The sequence below is a fragment of the Hemitrygon akajei genome, chromosome 19 (genome assembly GCF_048418815.1).
Source record: "Hemitrygon akajei chromosome 19, sHemAka1.3, whole genome shotgun sequence".
Taxonomy (NCBI): Eukaryota; Metazoa; Chordata; class Chondrichthyes; order Myliobatiformes; family Dasyatidae; genus Hemitrygon; species Hemitrygon akajei.
In genome coordinates this window covers 35,906,398-35,924,413 of record NC_133142.1, presented here as the reverse complement: position 1 = coordinate 35,924,413, position 18,016 = coordinate 35,906,398, and the positions used below count along the sequence as shown (strand labels likewise).

At 38.0% G+C, this 18,016-nt stretch overlaps 1 protein-coding gene across 7 annotated transcripts in view; it reads left to right on the top strand.

Moving 5' to 3' along the window:
- foxp1b (forkhead box P1b) overlaps window positions 1–18,016 on the top strand; it is a 528,108-nt gene that overhangs the window by 179,660 nt on the left and 330,432 nt on the right. The window contains exon 1 of one of the 7 annotated variants that reach the window (XM_073072382.1): window positions 12,631–12,650. The exons of the other annotated variants lie outside the window; for them this stretch is intronic. The gene's annotated coding sequence lies outside the window, so the exon portion shown is untranslated. Of the gene's footprint in view, window positions 1–12,630; window positions 12,651–18,016 lie in introns of those variants that run through there. 7 annotated transcript variants of the gene reach the window in all.

Sequence of the window (18,016 nt, the reverse complement as noted above, 5' to 3'; positions counted from 1 at the left end):
AACTTGTTGTGCAGCCTGCTTGAAATCAGGAGAAAGTCAGCATTTCAACAACTGGATAGACCTACCTGTACAACAGTAGTTGTACAGTGGGAGCTGTCGTGCTCAAAGAATTGTGTGAACCACATTTGATGACTTTTATACATGTTGTAGCAGTCACTGTTGTCACTCAGTGTTGTTCACTGTTAATGAAGTATGTTTGGTTAGGAGTCCCTTTCTTTCTATGTGCTTTATTAAACAACAATCTGGAACAGGAGCTATAGATGCTACATTTGCAACATTTAGATATTGCAGCCAAGGAATTGACAAGGAGCTGTGTGAGGGTGAGCTGCTGAAGTAACAGAGGTTGTAGCCACTTGCTTTGAAAAGGATTGAGTGAGTAGATGATCCTGGAAGAGGAACAATAATGCTGTACATGAAAAGATGAAATAATACCACTGAAGATTATTATTTGTGGAGAGGTAAAAATACCACTATTTTATTAGTGCCATGAACAGTGGATAAAGATCTCCCAAGAAGATATAAGAATTTTTGTGGGACATCTCAATGTAGCTCCTTCAGAATTTTTTGTAGCTACATTCTCCCAAGAAACAGAAGAAATGGTGGATCTACATATCCTCAGGTTAAAGACACTAATTTAAAAAGATCATGTGATTGCCAAAGGTTATAAGACTCTGAGTAACATAGATGATAATGACAAGAATCTCTGCTGTAGTTGCTCTGGAAGCAGTCCAGTGTTGAATAACTATTTAATAAGCCATGATATTTTAAATTCCACTAGATAGGACTTATTGCGTGGAATGAAACCACCTCAAGAGGGCTGCTGTTGTAAAGATGGTACTCTGCATTTGACTTAAAGAGCTGATGTTGTTCTAACTTGTAGCCAGTGTGCAGCAAGAGAGGCTAAGAACCTTGCTGTTTAAATTGTTGAAGACAACCAGAGAAGTAAGTCAGAGGAGATGACTTTCTGGTCTGAAGTAGTCAGCTGAGAGATTGGTCATGAGCCCATGCTGAGTCAAGTGAGAGGTATGTTGTAAAAAGATATGCATGGAGGCAAGAAGCTGTGAAAGATGAAACTAAATTAAATTTGTAATTATTAAGCTTGTACTTGGAAATATAATGGAAACAATATATAAAAATTTCTATGATAGTTAAAGTATTGTCCATGTTAAGCTTTCAGGTTACATCAAATGCTAAGTGCATGTGATAGATTATATTCATTGTTGTATATAGTTAAGGTGATTTTTAGTGTAAGTTCTGATATTTGTCATGTGAGGTATTTGATGGTCAGGTTATTCATTAGATTTAACAGTATCAAAAGCATATACAGTTGAATTGTTAAGTATGTTATTACCCAGATTTATGTTAATCTTCCACTTCTTTGGTTATTGACTACTTGTGGTAGCTGTGTGGAACGAGCTTCCAGTAGAAATGGCAGAGGCAGGTTCGATATTGTCATTTAAAAAAAATTGGATAGGTATATGGACAGGAAAGGAATGGAGGGTTATGGACTGAGTGCAGGTCAGTGGGACTAGGTGAGAGTAAGCGTTCGGCACGGACTAGAAGGGCCAAGATGGCCTGTTTCCGTGCTGTAGTTGTTATATGGTTATGTTTTGTAAACAATGTATAGTTAATATAGTTAATTGAGACAATAGATCTTGATGCATGGTTGTTACTTTTTGGGAAAGGCACTGTAATACATATTGAGAATGTATGTATTTTTAAGAACCTTTTAGTAGGACTTCTGATACGTTGCTGTTTCAGCCACTGCTGCTAGGTTAATGTAGTTTGCTATCAATAAATGATGTTTGGCTGGAAGATCAATCCTCTTACTTGCCAAATTGACCAGCAATGTAGGGAACAGCCTCTGAATATTGCAGCAGCAAGCCTAAAAATATATTGTCCTCTGATTCATGTTGATAAACAAGTTCATCTGCTAAACTTGTGCAGCATACAGAAGATCTTTTCTGTAGACCACTTGGTGGTATTCACTGCACACTTACAAATGCCATCACCAGTTGACGTCCATGTGCTATGATATTGCATGTATCCAAACATATTTCGGATCCATCAAAAAGCAGGCTCTAAATCTAAAAAATTCATTTATACATTTTTAAACCATCAACTGCAAGACTACTTTGCATTTTCTTCATTCCGTGAACTTAAGGCTAGTTGTATTCACCGATCTTACAGGAGTGCCGAGCTTGTGAACTGAGTACGACTTGGTAAAGAGAGCATCCGGAGGATCTTAGCACTGCCCTGTCATGGATCAAATGAGCTCAGTTTGATACACGTAGATAATTGAAGTGAAGCACGAACCAGTTGGTGGCGCTGCTAAGTAGTGTTTCAACACAGTGGATCACCATATTGTTGCCATTTTGAATTATGCTTTTGGATTTGATTTAGTAAAATAATACCTTTTCTGCCCAGTTGGAAAAATACAGAAGCTTTGTCTGTACAATTATTTACAAACTTGACAGAATAGGCTGCAAGAAATGCTCATTTTAGTTTTACTTCCATTTTCTGAACAATTCAGAAATCTTAAAAGTACATTTTAAAAATAAATTCTGTCATAACTATTCTATTACCAAATACCAAAAGTCAGCTAGTGCTAAAATATACCGATATTAAACTTGGCCTAGTATCAATAGTGTGAATTTTGGATTACAAAGAACTTGTTATTTACATTAAACATTGTTTAAGGACATCTAAAAGGTTTATTCATGCTTTAATCTGTTAAAAATTTTCTTATCAGTCTGTAAAGAAAGATTAAGCAATTGAGACTTTCCACTTTGCTTGTCAGCAATGACCAATGGAAAATTACATTGAAATAGGCGTTATCAAGGATTTCTAATAGCTCCCTTTAGCTTAATTGGTAAATGCATTGACAATTGTATCATTGAACCACATTATTCCTACTCAGCTTTTATCTTAGGTTGTGCTGAGTTGACTGATCTAAGCTAAGGTGACGGTTTGGATCTAAGAATTGGCTTCAGCAGATCTGGCTGGAAAGGCTTAAGAACTCCTTTCCTTGGTTACAAAGGATGTCCTACATAATTTGACTTGAGATATTCATCTGATTTTAAATGTCTTTATTTATCCTTGTATCATGGCCACTTTGTGAAGTATAAGGAGGTCTTGGCACCTCAATATTCAACTATAATACAATCGGTAAGTGTACGAATTTAAGACTTTGGAGCAAAATTAGCCCATTTGGTCTATCGAGCCTGCTCTAAGATTCAATCACGACTGATTTATTACGCCCTCTCAACTCCATTCTCCTGCCTTCTCCCTTTAATCTTTGGCACTTTTGCTATTCAAAATTCTATCAACCTCTGGTTTAAATATACCCAGTGACTTGGCCTCCACAGCAACCGTTCCACAGATTCACCACTCTCTGGCTGAAGAAATTCCTCCTCATGCTTATTCTAAAGGGGTGTTATTTTGTTCTGAGGCTGTGCCCTCTTGTCTTGGACTCTTCCCCTACTGATAACTTCCTTTCCATTTCCACTTAGATCTCTCTCTCTCTCTCTCACACACACACCCCCCCCCCCCCCAAACTTCAGCATGTACGGACCCAGAGCCTTCAAATGTACCTCATGCATTAATATTTTCATCTCCCAAATTAACTTTGTAAATTTCTTCTGAACCCTCTCCAATGCCGGCACATCCTGTCTTAGCTACGGGACCCAAAACTATTCACAATACTCCAAATGTGATCTGACCAACACCTTCTAGAGCCTTTGCCCCCACAAAATGAATGCTGACATTGCATTTGCCCACCTTACTACCATCTCAACCTACAAGTTCACCTTTTAGAAATCTAGCATTAGGACTCCCAAGTCTCTTTGCACCTCCAATTTCTGGGTTCTCCTCCCGCATAAAAAAAAATCTGAATCGGAATCAGAATCAGGTTTATTAACACCGGCATGTGTCGTGAAATTTGTTAACCTAGCAGAAGTCCATGTTTTTATTCCTTCTACCAAAGTAGGTGACCATACACTTCTCTACACTGTATTCCATCTGCCACTCCTTTGCCCATTTTCGCAATGTTTCTTTTATTTAGAGATACAGTACGGACCAGGTCCTTTTGGCCCAATGAGCCACTCCACCCAGCTATTTAACACTAGGCTAGTTACAGAACAATTTACAATGACCAATTTAACTTACTTACTGGTACAGTATATCTTTAGACTGTGTGAGGAAAGCGGACCCTCTGCAGGAAACCCACACTGTCACAGGGAGAACATACAAACTCCTTGCAGCCCACGCAGAATTGAATTCTGAACTTCGGCACCCTGGGTGGTAATAACATTGAGCTAACTGCAATGCTAGTGTGGTGGCCCTATTAAAGTCCTTCTGCAGACTCCCTGCTTTCTTAACACAACTTGCCGTTGGCAACTAGAAAAGGCCCCCTTTATTCCCACTCTTTACCTTCTGTCAGTTAGCCAATCTTCTATCCAAGCCAGTATCTTTCTTGATATACCATGGGCTTCAATCTTGCTTAGCAGCCTCATGTGTGGAACCTTGTCAAAGGCGTTCAGAAAATCCAAGTAAACAATAAATACCTGACTCTTCTTTGTCTATACTGCCTCAAAGAATTCCAACAGGTTTGTCAGGCAAGATTTTCCCTTAAGGAAACCTTGCTGGTTTTGGCCTTTTTAATGGGTGCTTCCAGTACCTCCTTCTAAATAATGGACACTAAATTCTTACCAACCACTGAAGTCAGGCTAGCTGGCCTTTAATTTCTTGTCTTTTGCCTCCCCTGCTTCATTCAGAATGGAGTGATGATTTTCCTGTCCTCTGGAACCATTCCAGAATATTGTGATTCTTCAAGGATCACTACTAATGCCTCCTCAATTTCTTCAGCTACTTCTTTCAGAACCCTGAGTTGTCGTCCGTGTGGTGCAGGTGACTTATCTGTCTTCAGACCTTTCTTGCTGTTTGGCTATATTCCTATATGGTGGATGATAGTTGAACTTTCAGCTTCCCAAGCAACTTATATTTAGTAATAGCAACTACACTCACTTCTGCCCCCTGATTCTCTCAAATTTCTGGCATGTTGTTGGTGTCCTCCACAGGAAAGACTGGTGCAAAATACTTAGTTTACCTGCTGTTTCTTTGTTCCCCATTGCTACCTCTCCAATGTCATATTCCAGTGGTTGGATGTCCACTCTAGCCTTTCTTTCACTCATTGTAAATCTGTAAAAACTTTTGGTATCCTCTTTTATGTCATTGTCTATCTTAACTTCATATTTCATCTTTTCTCACCTTACTGGTTTTTTAGTTGCCTTCTGTTGCTTTTTTAATTGCTTTTAGTTAATGCTTCCCTGAAAAAGAAAGGGAATAGAAAAAAGGAAAAGGGCAAGTTGATGGGGAAATGTATGCAAGAAATTAATAATTTTGATAATAACATTAAAAGGTGGATTTGTGATTTGTGTTACAAATCTCCAAATATTTCTGTATAAATCTTTAATTAATCATTTTAATTTCACTGTCATGCTTTATGGCATCATTTCAGTGTACTTGAACTGTGTAATACACATGAGGCAGATAGTTAAACTTTAAGTAGTTTTCTTGATTACTTAGCATTTCACCATTATGGATCTAATGAAGAAATATCCTGAATCATTCAGTTGAAGCAGATAAATCCTTCCCGAAATGCTTACCAAGCATTAAAAGAATGGCGATAAATATTCCCCTGAACTACCAGGTGGGCCATCTTTTCTAGTGGTTTACCAGCCTGATTTTGTCCCATTGGTGGTGCAGATGAAAATTAGTTACCCCTTCCCCCTCACCCCACTGCTTTCCCCTGTCTTTTCCCCTCCTATTTTGTCTCTCTCTCTTCTCCTTAGTTCCCTTTTATCTTGATTCCCACTCACCTTTTCCTGTCTTCAGATTGCTCCTTTCTCTTGAACCTTCCTCTCCCCCTCTCCCATTTACCCCACCACTCCCTCTTCTCTGTCAGAACTTAAGCATCTAAGTTCTCAGTTTGGATAGCTAAACCTGCTCTGCCATTCATTGAGTCTCACTGGACCTGAGACCTCTCTCACCCACATAGATAATAGGATAAATTTGTTCATTATATGCCACGTCGTATGACATGGGTGATGATGGACTTTCCATGACCACAATTGTTCTTGACAAATTTATTTACAGATGTGGTTTGCCATTATCTCTTCCCAGCCATCATCAGTACTTTTCAGAGATTGTCTGTTGAGCATCAGTGGTCACAAAACCAGGTCTTGTGGTATATACATACCAGCTGCACATATGACCATTCACCACCTGCCCCCATGGATTCACATGACCTTGATCAGGGAATAAGCAGGTGCTACACCCTGTCCAAGGGTGACCTGCAGGCTAGTGGAGGGAAGGAGCACCTTACACCTCCTTTGGAGGAGACATATCTCCACCCTGCCACCCAGAATGCGATAAGCACCATTTCATTTAAAGGTCATTTATCACTAATGTCTTACTTTCAATGAACAAGTCATGAAAATAATTTTCCAAATTTATTATCATTTGTCTGGGGACAATATTAAAAGATTATGGCTATGATCAGCAATTGGAAAATTACTCAGCTAGCATTGACTGAAATACCTTACTTAATGCATTGCATGACAATGGTCATTAACCGTAGACGTTAAAATGTTTTACATCTATATCTGTGATAAAGAATAGGTTGCAAATTGCATTAGTATGTGCTGTTATTCAACAAATTTCACATCAACAATTTAAGTAAAATTAATTGTTGTTTCTTATAGTGAACAACAAAAGGTGTACCTAAGTAATGCTGCCTTTGGTGAGATTTGCACTTATAAGTTTTTACGTTTTTTATCTGACTAACTGTTGAAAGTGTGAATTTATTGCGTCATAATAAGGAAAACTAGAGCATCTGGGATCTGACCGAACAGTGAAAGGTAAAGTCTGTCTCACAGATTATTGGTTTGGGGAAATCACTGAAAAGGAACCGTAAACATCATTGGGTGAACTCATTGCGCACTTCAGAAAGGGAATGTAACATAGGAACAAAGATTAAGAAAGAAGGAAGACAAAAGGAAAACATTTAAGAAAAACAATGAATTTTCTAATAACAGCAGAAACCCAGAGAAATGAAATGTCATATTTGTGGTAGTTAATTTTCAAAGCAGAAAGATTAACATGGAGTGCATTTCTTACATTGTTAGAGTTCTTAAACTGAAATAAAAATAATGCTACTGTTGCTGCACTTATAGTGCATGACTACTGCACAATGCAGAACTGTACCATTCAGAATTGAGGTAGACAGTGAATGCCATTTCCACAAAGTTTTATGGAAGGGTGTCAGTGCAACATCTGGATATTTGGGTTATCCTTCACATTAGTCTGTCACTTGAACTTGCTATGCCGTAAATAACAATGAGGCCTGTTAGCCCCACCATTACTTTGACAGAGGTATTTAAGCAGGTAGGCGAGCACATATTGGAAACCTTATAGAATTAAAAGCAAAAAAATTATCTGTCTGTAATATTAATTCCGTTTTTCCCTGATGTGTCTGATCTGCTGGACCTTTCCAGCATTCTCTTTTTATTTTTGTTGTCAATAGCTCTGTCATGCATTTCATAGCATCAATATGTTCCCCCCTCTCCTCCCATAACAAGATGACATTGTAAACATTGGGATTACCTGGGCAGCCCCCAGTTCTGATGCTGGCTTTCAACCCAAGGTGATAACTCTTTCTTTCCTCTCACCGATGTTGCATGACCTGCTGAGTGCCTCCGGCTGATTACATGTTGCTCCAATTCCAGCATCTGCAGTCTCTTGTGTCCCCATGATCTCATCCTTTTAGAGATATCCTATTTGCCCTATCTACCCCATCCTCTTTCCTCTCTGTAATTTGTTTGCTTTTTTTCCCAAGTTCTGATTAAGCAGTGTTAACTCTGTTCTCTGCCCACAGTTGCTGCCTTACCTTTATAAAGAGTGTTCTATGTTCTCATTGCATTCTTAAAAATAGATTGGTTTCTCACTGAAATTTGGCATGTGTACTCTTTCCACCAGCACATTGTTCTGTCCTATGAGTTATTGCTCAGTGATTGCCTAATAGGTAGACTGGATAACAAGAATTATCTGTATATATCTGATCTCCAATGTAGAAAATTGAAGATCTTGAAAATTTCTTAGCAGGTTGACTACCTATGTCAACGGGAAATATAATTCTGGCTCAAATGTGTAGATCTATTATTTTAACCCATTAACCATTGGCAGTCTGCAGATGCATTGTATGTAAATTAGATATTTTTGACATTTGCCACATGTAAGCAAGGGTGGAATAAAGATGTGTATGAACTGATAGTATTAAAATAAGGTAGGTTATTAAGGTGATTAAGTTCCAGGAAAATTTTCTTTGGTAGTAGTAATACAATAATTGGTTGTAGTCTTGTTTTCAATGGAATGTTTCCTGGTTATACATGATTGCAACAAAAAAGGGGGAAAAAATCAATCTGTAATTTGTATAGTTTAAATACATTTAAATAATGATCTCTCAGAATGTTAATTGTCTGCTAATAGCTATATTATTTGCATAAACTGAATGAAACAAAGCTTTGTGCACTCAGATCTTTTCATTGTTGCCAGGCCTCTTCAATTCTTGGCAAAACTACTTGCATATCAACTGATTAGGTAATAGGGCACCATCTGAGCAGCAGCATTTTACTTCCGGCTCTTACTGTGTGAAATTTATTGATTGACATACGAGCCCTCTGCAGGCATCATACACCTGAACAATATTCAAGATTCTCCTTACAAGCCTTTATTAGCACTAGTTTAATTGATGGAAGAGGGTGGGGGTGGGAGTTACAGAGATATAAAAATTGTTTCCCTGTACATTAAGCGTTGTAATTGCGTTTGCTGGAGTATGACTATCCTGCAATTAAAGTATCTCACCTACAAGCTTTGTTTATTTATTTAGTTTAATTAACACTTTTATTTTCTGAAGGTAGAATTGAGGGAGCCTGTTTTGTTTCACAGTCTCTCAGAGCAATAATAATATGCTCACATAATTTTGGCATTTTCCTTTAATCTGTTGAAGTTGTCTTCGACTAAACCATCTTGCAGTAATGATGTCACAAATGAGTGCAATACTTCCCTGTGACAGAACACATCATTGACCACTGCAGTGCGACACTAGAATGCTTGTGAAAATGGCAAGAAATGCCTGAAGCTCTCGCAAAGATCATAAACATTTTAACTGTAGCACTCTATACACTACTTATATTATATAACTTATGTAATGATATAAGATAGTAGGCCAACTTAAAGTTAGTAACCTAATCCTAGAGTTCAGATGACCTCTATATCTTCACTGTCATGGTTCATAATATCACCTGAACCCCTTGATTAGGTTATAGTCTTGTAATGCACTGTGAAATATCCATTATTCTTGAGGCTTGCTGCTTATCAGATTTTGTACTGTTTCACTGTTAAAAAATTTGAAACTTGTCAAGATCTCATCATCTTTCATTGATGAGCTGCTTCAGCATTTGACATGATTTTGCCGTTGACTTTACCACTGACACTTCAGCAGCACTAGCTGAAGTTTTAAAGCCAACATTTTAGAGGCGATGTGTAGCAGGCATGTTTGAAGTGCTTTGCAATTAGACTTCTGTAAAATATTCATTTAACCAACGGGAACAGGTTTGAAATGTTTCAGCACTCATGCATTGTGTGTAATTGAGGGGATCAGCACCTTGCGTGGAAAAAAAATCAGCTGCTTTTGATCAGGATGTCTGTTTGCTTGCTCTATTTGCATTTAAAAGGAACATTTGTTGTAAAACAATTGAGGCAAAGAAATGGTTTACTGCATTTACTAATGTTGTAGATATAAAAAGTAGCATTGTATTTCTTGGTATGCATTTAACAAACTGAACCCTTTTGCAAATATTTATTTTGGTTACACTGACAAAAGAATCTTGTTTACAATTTTTATAAAAATGTAGCTGTTGTTATTAGCTTAGCCCAGAGTCTGAATAGGGCAGATAAGCTATTTCTATGAAAGTTCTGTTAACCTAATATAGTTGGTATTCTGCAACCCATATTTTCTCCCATGTACTCAACTTTCTTTTAACTGGGAAGAGCCCAGTAGAATATCCTTTGTTAAAGCAGTGTTGCCAGATAGTAACCAGACTTGTATACCAACACACCAGCATTTCTTTTGTATACGTGAGGCAGAGTTCAGACAGTTTGCTGATGTGAGGTGTGTGCCTGTGTGAGTGTGTAGGGGAGAGATATACATTGTGCATGTAGTATTATTGGCAGTATCTTTGGCAGTATTAGCAGTGGTTCTGTTTAAGGTTGTGTTATATCTCAGTCAGAAAAATATGGGTTCAAGTCCAGCGCTGAAGGTTTCAGTATGGAAAGTTAAAAGCTGCTGATTCTACTGGGCTCTTGCAAGTTAAAATAAAGTGGGAGAAAACTATACATTTTGGAATCAAGTACATAGTCCCGTCAAGTGGATGTAAAAGATTCCACAGCATTATTTTAGAGAAGACTGTAGGGATTATTGAATCAGTCATACAGCATGGAAGCAGATTCTCTTGTGCTGTGGCTAATATTCATTACTTAGTCGCCATCAGAAGAATGGATTTTCTGTTGATCAACACATTGCTTTTTGTGGGAGCTTACTTTATCCAAACCCCTACCATGTTTCTTAAGTCATAACAGTGACTTCTTTTCAAGAATATTTCATTGGCTGTAAAATATTTGGCACATCGTGAAGTTGTGAAATACACCATACAAATGCAAGTCTGTGTTGATCTTTATAGTAGCACACATTCATGTCGTTCTTATTGTGATAAGGGAACAAAATAGTTAATTAAATGTGTAAGCTTTGAGCTGCTCTTCTGGCCCCTCCTTCATTTTTCATCATGAGCCTCACATATTTGTGATCCTTGTCACATTTTTCACTGTTTATCTTTGAATATGAGTGCCCACAACTTTCTCAAAAATGTAATGGAAGGCTTTATTGTTGTGTCTGCATAGATATGTGAAATAGGTGGGGAGAATGTATGAGGAAATTTACTATAGACTGAAGGCCAAATTTGGCTGGTACTTCTTAGCATGAAGTGACAGTTTCTGGATGTAGCTGTCAGAGCAAGAGTTTGAGTTAAAACATTCCTTGCATTTGTTATATAAAGTACGGGGTAAGGGAATTGCCGGGAGCATGGAAATTCCGCCACCTGCAGATTCCCTCTTGTGTCACACATCATCCAGAACTGGAATTGCTATTGGTCCTCTGTTGGATTTTCTAGATCTGGCTCACTACTAAGCTCCTCAAGGCAGTTACGCGTGGACCACAAATGCTGGCTCTGACAAAAAATCCTGGGCTTTTGTGATAAATCATAGATTTTCTTAATGTCATGTCAATGTCTATATTTCCATAAATTTACCAAACTTTTAAAAGATTGTTTACTTTAGCTGTGATGTGGTCTGAATGCACTTATGATAACTTACAGCTGATGTTATCCTGTAGCTGGTGTGACAAATTGATCAGACAATTTCTCATTTTTTCCATTCTTAATTTCTTCTTAACCAACAACAAAACTTCAATGTTACCTCATGTACACGTGGTTTGTAGCATTTAGGTTTTGAGTGGGAGGGGGCTGTTTTGTGGTGGATGGTGGTAAGATGTCTGTGTGACATTTGCTGCAGCTGCCCACCATTGAAAGTTGATTTTTTTTTGCTCTAAAGCTTTTATATGGACAAACCAATTCTGCTAAAATGACTCCATCTGTGGTTGAATCCTTGCACTATTTTTGACTTTTCACTATTAGAGATGGCTCTAGGATTTCATCATCTGTTGCACAGCAGTGAAGTATATGAAACAAATCAGCAACTCAAAATCCATCTGTTGTTATTATTTTCCACTGATAATTGGCTTCAACAATGGAAAGCCTGTATACCCTTGCCTTTGAAATAGTACACTGTTTATTTTTGAGAGCTCCTTCTCTTTCCCTGATTCTAGCAAGTAAGGCTCACATGAAAATGACATCTTTGACTCCTTAACATCAGTACGTGTCAGTCAGTATCCAGAGCTTTGCAGCTGATTTTCTTCAGGGGCTGTGCTTCTGTTTTGTTGTTTCAGTTTAGGCTTTTCAAACAGGCTGCTCCAGACTGCTTGGATACACTGGCTGGAATGTAGCATTCACATGTCTCTTAGCTGCTCTGAATTAAAAAAAGATAAAATTTAAGGACGCATAAAAATGAAAAGTGTTAGGACAAGAGCAAAGAATGATAGTAGAATGTCAGACAAGGATATAAACAACACTTAACTGCCCTGGGAAAGAATTTACATTAAGTATATTGACAAACATGTCATTGGCTTTTCACCTCAAAGCAGGGCAGGTAGATGGCTCAGTGAGCAGCTGACTTGAGCCAGTTGCTTATTTGCTCACTGTTTGTGTTTATGCAAAAGGACCTCTTCCTGAATATTTAATCTAGAGCAAGGCAGTGGCTTTTGTTGTGTTTAGATCACATAACTTCAGCCCTTCAGTATACTACAGTCTATTGGAGTTCATGTTGAATATTGAAGGAGGTAGTTTTTTAAAATTCTTATCTTTTTTTAGTCCCTGGAGATTACAGGATAATCCAAGCATTTTTAGCTTCATAGTTAATGGGTAAGTGGAGTTACAGCCACATTTTTAGTGCATGTTTTGTTTGGAGGAAACTGAAAAAAATCATAAGCTTACAACTGCTAACAGATTGCAGTTTTTGAAATGTAATTGAGTCGTTCTCTGAAGTGTATGATTTTAGGAATGGAGAGTACAGTGTGTACTTGCATGCAGGTGGCTTCTAGGAATACTTCAATGCATATGTCCAGTATAGTAAGTGTTATATTTATATCTATTAAAACATTCATGGATAAACTAAACCAATTCATGCCTTTTCCATTGTATGGTATTGTTTTTATCATCTGCACTGAAGAGTTTTGACGTGGTATCATTCTTCATATAGACCCTTTGTGCCCTCTATTTGAAAATGGTAATACAGAACAGACTAAGGCAGTTAGACCCACTACTTAATATTGTCTTGTGACTTTGCTTCTTCAGCAAAATGACTGTAGTGTAACGTGAAGGTTTTCTTACGTGGAAATGGAATCTGCTCCTCATTGATATTAATAGCACACTAGAGAGGTTAGTCTGTGATGCAGTGAATAGCAGGACTACAGTCTGGAAACATGATATTGTAGAAGAGAGCTGACAGAGCTGATGCCCTGTTGTTGGGAGACCATCATCCATAAAAATAGTCTTTACATAATGGCAGTGTAGGCTATCAGCTTTTTGCATGGAGCATTTTGTCTTGTCTACATCAGTTCTTCTTTTCTGGAAAGGGACTAAACTATTTTTACTCACTTTATATTTCCAGCTGTATAAGAAGATTTTATTTTAGACAGGATTCAGAATATGCTCTATAAACTGAAGTGAGCCAAACTAGTTTCCGACTATTGATTCATTAATGGTACTGTATTCCATCAATTGACAAAGATTATATAACCGATAACAGATGTACTTAATGGCTTTGTGATAATAATTATTTGCATTGCTTTCATCTTTCACACTCAAGGGGGTTGGGGAGGGGGTTCATTGTTAACCATTGCATTGCACAATGTACTACAGAAAAACTTGACAGCTTTAAATTAGCTTTAAATTACTTGCAGATGTAAATGTTTAAATGCCCAATAGCAAAGGTCAACAAAAAGACACACCCAGCAGCTACACTCCAATGGAATTGAGAAACGAACCAGTTTTTCAACCTTGTGTTCGAAACCACCCTTATTGTTCTGCTAGTGTTTCTCTTGAGTGTATTTATAGCTGTAAAATTCATCAATTTTGTAAATCAGCTCATCTGAGTAAATTGAATGTAGCTTGAAAACAGAGGAATGCTCTGCAAATACCAAGGTTAATTAATAATCCCCAGGCACATATCTTCATCAATGATACACTCACTGTTAGACTATTCAAGAAGAAAGAAAGCTTTGCATTATTTTTACATTGTAATCATTGGGACTGGATAATTAAAGTAGTTCCATAGTTCAATACTCACTAGTGTATGTGTCATCATGCAGTCTGTTGCAGATAGGTGAGTCAAGTAACAGTTTGATCATTAGGTTAGTGTGTGTAGTCTGATTTCTATGGAATTTTGTGTGAATTTTAACAAGATTTTTTTTCCTGGTGATTTTCAAATGTCATATATAATTTTCATGTTCTGACAAGTGGAATGTACATTTGAATGGAGTCAAATATATTTTTCTTTTTTGTGTGTCAGATGGGTATTAACTCTTAAAGTGCTAGTTAAAAGAAAGGGCATTTATTAAGATCAGGTGATCAGCTTCTTTGCTTGCTTGCACTTACATTATTTGCTTTCTCTGCCCCTCGATATATATAGAATACAAGCTTTTTTGGGGTAATTGCTCCTGTGCCATCCCCTTGTAACTTTACCAACCACTAACTGCCCCCTCCCCCTCCACTGTGCCTTGCACCTTGGCTGAAAACCTAAAAAAGGCTGACAATTAGCTCAATTGTGAAGAGTTGCTAGTTGTTCATTGGCGTGAGAATTTTGTAGGTATGTGGGTTTTGCAATCTGCATAAAGTTCCAGTTTCTAATTAGAGAAAGGCAGCAAGAACTTATGATGCTACCGGTTAACAATTAAAGATTAGATTAAAGGTTAATTTTATTTGTCACGTGTACATTGAAGCAAACAATGCACTTCTCTGTATGTTTCGATGAGATCAGTGAGGATAGAGTTGGGGCAGCTCACAAGTGTCACAATGTTTCTGGTGCAAAGGTAACATGCCGCAGCACACTAAAGCTAAACATATGTCTGGAATGTGGGAGGAAGCTGAAGCACCCGGAGCAACTCCATGTGGTCATGAGGGGAACATACAGACTCCTTACCGACAGTGGTGGAAATTGAACCCCAAATCTTTCAGCTGGCACTGTAAAGCGTTGCACTAGCTGCTACACTCCCGTGCTGCCTCACATTTCCTTCTCAAGTTCCTGCAGTTTAAGTAAATTAACCTGTACCCCCACACCCCTGCCACCATTATGGGCGTTCATACTTTAGCACCTAACTTGTCTATTCGTTTCTACTGCATTGAGATTTAATTTGCCACCTGAAATTTTAGATCTAACAGATTTTCAGAAATTGATTCTGATGTCCCATGTGACACTACACTTAGCAAAGTGTCCGAACTATTTGCTGTGCAACATTAGGGGATCATTCTGGAAGGTTCTGGAATGCTGTGTAACTGATATATTTTATATATATCGCTGGTAATTTCTAAAGGTCTCTGGTGGCAAAACTATGTGGCTATTTAAATTTTTACCTGGGAGTTAAATTGCCTGCCTGCTGTCTGCTGCTCACAATCTATATTCCCTTTATATGGCTATGGACTTCAACAAATGTGTTTTCATACATGTTCCAATTTGGTTGGATTGTACAGGAAAAAAATAAAACAGCTGGTTAGTTTATGTGTTGTTTAAGTTTTTCAATGATTACTGAAAACATGTTGCATTTTTACATGCATTTCAATATTCTTTGGATTTTAAAAATGTTTGTTTATACCATTAGACTAGGATATGGGAGCAGAATTAGGCCATTTGGCCCATTAAGTCTGCTCTACCATTCAATCATGGCTGATCCATTTTTCCTCTCAGCCCTAATATCATGCCTTCCCCTGTACACCTTATGCTCTGACCAGTCATGAATCTATCAGCTGCTATCAACTTGGCCTTCACAGCTGCCTCATCTCCGTTCTAAAAGGACGCCCCTCTATTCTGAGACTGTGTCTTCTGGTGTTAGACTCCACCACTATAGGAAACTTCTTCTGCACATCCACTTTATCAAGGCCTTTCACCATTCGATACCCTTATTCTTCCGAATTCCAGTGAATACCCAGGAAGTATAAATCAACTCACTAGGCCACTTGGTGTTGCTAATATCTCCAATTCTAAACGCTAAACACCATAACATTTTCCTTCTCCAAAATCTTTTTGCAGTATGGACATGACCTCAGACTGACCAGAAAAAGGGAAGACTACTGTTAGTTTACAGGTCCTGTGAATGAATGAAAATCCAGTTGTGAGATTTGTTCAACTATAGAATGCATTGAATCTGATACTCTTTCTCTATGGGTTGTACCTTTTTTGTGTAAGTTACAGTTACTCTAATTGAGCGATAACAGTGCAGGCAGCAAAAGTGTATCTTCCTTGCATTCATTGGAATAGTTATACAGTTTCCATCCAACTAACTTAACTATAGCCTTTTAATCTATTTGTGTGTCAGTGCAAACTTGACTGAAATTTTGTATGTATGTGTACATGTCCAAAACAGAGTAAGAAATGCAGGGAAATTTGAAATTCAGGGGAAAGAATTTTAACAGACCTGTTACTTTACTTACCTCCTTGACAATAAGCTGTCCACAGTTTTACACAAACGACATTTGAGTTTGACCTGTCAGTAACTGGTTTAATGTATTCCACTAGACAGAGAAAGAGTCCAAGAGTTCAGTTTGCTTTTTTATTTCATAATACTCCCTTGAGCATTTTGGCATACATACATTGATAGTTTATCTTGGACTCGGAGCAGACTATATGCAGATGTAATATGAAGAAGAGTACAACTTAGCAGCAGAGTAGGTATCAACAAAAGCTGCTTGTGCAAAGACATTATACGCAGTATGGAAACAGGTCCTTCTGCCCAACCTGTCAACCTGAGCTGGTCCATTTCCCCCCCTGTTTGTCTCAACCCTTTCCTATGTACGTAGGAGGCACTCTATACTTAAGGGAAAACAGCTCCAGCTCATCCACCCTCTCTCATTGTATCTCAAGCTCTCCAGTCCCAGTAATATCCTTGTGAATCTTTTTGCACTGTCTTATTTAATGATAATCTTCCTATAGATTCTATTGAACTGTGCCTGTTCTGTAAAAACTTACCTTATTAATCAATGTGACTTTTTGCAACATGGGACATTTCAGTCAGCTTGTACAGTAATTGCAGCTCAGTCTGTGCCCCACCTGAGATGTTTAAAGAAATAATGTTTACTTCTAGAGGACACGCATCTCAAATGGGGCATGCATTCAGTATTCACATTGGCTTCTCAGAAACAGGTAACTCTACTTGGATTAATCATGCTGCACCTAGCTTGATGATCCAAATAAAGACAGATTGGGGTAGAGAAGAGTTTTCTATTATGGGGTTGGATAACTGTACTATTACTCTTCACAGTGTGTACCAAGGTAGGCTGTGTAATCTTAGAATGACTGGTGTTATTGACTCCTGATAATTGTTTCACATGTGTTCTCAGTTTTTCCGGTGACTCATTCTTCCAAGGAAGGGGTCCCCAACCTGGGGTACGTGGACCCCTCAGTTAATGGTAGGTTTCCAAGGCATTTAAAAAAAAGGTTGGGAACCCCTGTTCTAAAGTCTGTGCCCCCCTAAGTTGAACTGCCTTTTCAATAGATTCAGGCAAGTTTCTAATAGGGTGGTGTATATCACCCTCCCAAGATCTAGTCCACAACAGGCCAAAATCTTCAAGCACTTCGTGATTTGGCTAGTTGGGGGATCCACATACCAGTTTTCCGGGAGGCAATCACACTTCGTTTTCCATCATACTGATGAGGAATGAAGTGCAAAAATCCTTGTAATGCTGAGATTGAGTAACAATGTTTACTAAAGTTATAAGGTTAAATTTGAAAGTCGCCTTTGCTTTCCAGACTATTTCAGTAAAAGTTTTCCTGTTAACCGGCTGATAACATTCATACTAAAATCTCACTGACAAAATTTAAATAGCCGCAGTGACAGAATTTTAAAATCCAAGAATGAAATGACCTCTCCAAAACCATTGCATTAAACATAAGAAAAGACTTTAGAGTCTAACATTGGAATAAGTCTTCAACATCAGCTTGGATGTTAGCATTTGCAAAGGAACAGCAAATTCATTTCTATCATACTGTAGTGTGCTCCCCTATTGTACTATAGCTT